Raw genomic sequence first — 2,624 nt, forward strand, 5'->3', positions numbered from 1 at the left:
TGACCTGGAAACATGTTTATTATGGGAGAAAACACCATAAAACAGATAAGCACATTAAGAGGAGATGTCTCAAAACAGGTGTTAAACATAGAATCACCACATGACTCAGCAATTTTCACTCCTAGGAGAATTCTACCCAGGAAAAACGAAAACAAGCCGACAACGTACTATTTGCATGCGAATGTTCATAGCATTCACAATAACCCAAGAGTGGAAACCACCCAAATGCCAATCAGCTGGTGGAGGGACAAACAAAATGTGTATACATGGAATGGAATGCTGTTTGGCAATAAAAAGAAGGAAGTACTGATGCTATCTCTATCCTCTGGGGACATGACCATATCCCTAATTTCCTTTCCCCTCTTCAAAGGATCATTAGGTGGGCCTGTTAGCGCTGTGATACATGTCTGTATTCTGACTTAAGGTTTTCTGTGGATGTGTGTCCAGTTTCAGTCCTGATTTTATTGTGTTAGCAGGTATACTCATGGTTTATAATTTGAGGGTTCCTGTTTTCCTTGTTGCACCAAAGATGACATTTTGCCTTTTTTTTTTTTAATAGGCTCCATTCCCAACATGAGACTTGAACTCATGACCCTGAGATCAAGAATTGTGTGCTCTACTGACTGGGCTGGCCAGGCACCCGGACATTTAACTTTTTTTTTTAATGTTTATTTATTCTTGAGACAGAGCGTGAACAGGGGAGGGGCAGAGAGAGAGGGAGACACAGAATCTGAAACAGGCTCCAGGCTCTGAGCTGTCAGTACAGAGCCTGACGCGGGGCTCGAGCCCACGAACCATGAGATCATGACCTGAGCCAAAGTCGGACCCAGGCGCTCCCTTTTTCACTCTTAATTCTACTCCATACTCACTTAAATTTTCAACAGACCATCTCATTTACCTGACATCAGTGGATTAGTTGAATGCAGAATGGTCTCTGAACCTCCATTCCGGACCCAGTCACCTGATAGGATCTAGTGGGTTATCTGGTAGACATTTGGAGTGCCAAGGTTGATTTAGGGCTCATTGAAAAACTGTTTGGGGTCTGCTGAGTGTTGGGGAATGTAGCTATGAATTCAAACGTACTCCTTGCCCTCTTGGAACCTAGTTTTTCTTTTGTGGCTCCCCAACTTGATGTTGCAACAGAAGAATCTGGGAAATGATTCTATGGCGACTTTCCTAGTAGAATCCATCCCTGGGGTTCACTCAGGAATCTGTTTTGCATTTGCTTTTGTTCCTAATTTCCCCAGGCAATTTTGATGCAGCAAGCTTAGGTACGGACTCTGCTGTTCTCTACTTTCTATCATCTGTACCAAAACTTCCAGTTACCATGATGGTGTTTCAGGTACTTCATAGCAGAAGCATCTCTATATTCCAAATTACAATAGTTACTGCAATCAAGCTAATGATGGTCTATTAAGTTGGTCCTTTGGTGTGGTACTAGTCTACCTTTGCAGCTTTTAACTTATTTCCCATACCTTATACTGTAGCTGAATATGATGCTATTGTGCAGACACATCCTGCAGTCTGCCTTTGCCTTGGTTTTTGTGCACCCTATTCCTTCTAACTAGAATTGGGGCTGAAAGTTTAATTTTATAGATAGTACTCAGAATACTGAGCTGCCATTTACAATTATTAGCAATGTAGAGAAAATAATTGCTCTAATGGGTTGAGGAAGGAGTAGGTTTCAACTGGCATGGGCAGAATGAGCTCAACTATTTGGAAAATACGTAGAAAACTAGAAGGAAATCTGCAAAAATAGTGACAGTTGTTTCTGGTTGAAATGAAATGATTTTCTGCTGCTTCATAATTTCCTGTACTGAGCAAATTTTGTACAATTATATTTTCTAACAAAACATAAAAGTTTTTAATTGTTTTAGTCTGAGATGATTATAAATTCACAGGAAGTTGTGAAATAGTACAGAGAGATCATGTGTACCTTTCACGCAGTTTCCCCTGTTAGTAACATCTGGCATAACTAGTACATCAAAACCAGGAAATTGACATTGGTACAATCCACAGACCTCATCCAGACTTCACCAGTTTTGTGTGTGCCGTGTGTGTGTGTGTGTGTGTGTGTGTGCGTGTGTGTGCGTGTGCGTGTGGTTCTATGCAGTTTTACTACATGTTGATTTCTATAGCAACTTCCAAAGAACTGTTCTATCACCACAGTCTCCCTCGTGCTACCTCTTTATAGTCACACCTGCCCCCCACCCCTTCCTGCTTCTCCACCCTGTCACTAACCCCTGGCAACCGCTCATCTGTTTTCCATTTCTAAAATGTCATTTCAAAATTGTTAACATAAATGGAACTGTGCAGTATGTGACCTTTTGAGATTGGCTTGTTGTCACTCAGCAGAATGTCCTTGAGAGCTGTCCAAGTTGTTGCAAATAGTTTGTTTCTTTACTGCTGAGTGGTATGGATGTTCCATAGTTTTGGTTATTCAGTCGTTGAAGGATAGTTGGCTTATTTCCAGTTTTTGACCATTACAAATCAAGGTTGCTATGAACATTCATGTACAGATTTTTGTGTGGACATAAGTTTTCATTTTTCTGGCATAAATGCAATTGTTGGATCACATGGTAAGTATATGTTTACTTTAAGAACCTGCTAACCCATTTTCCTGA

The sequence above is a fragment of the Herpailurus yagouaroundi genome, unplaced genomic scaffold (genome assembly GCF_014898765.1).
Source record: "Herpailurus yagouaroundi ecotype Mexico unplaced genomic scaffold, PumYag 67793, whole genome shotgun sequence".
Lineage (NCBI taxonomy): Eukaryota > Metazoa > Chordata > Mammalia > Carnivora > Felidae > Herpailurus > Herpailurus yagouaroundi.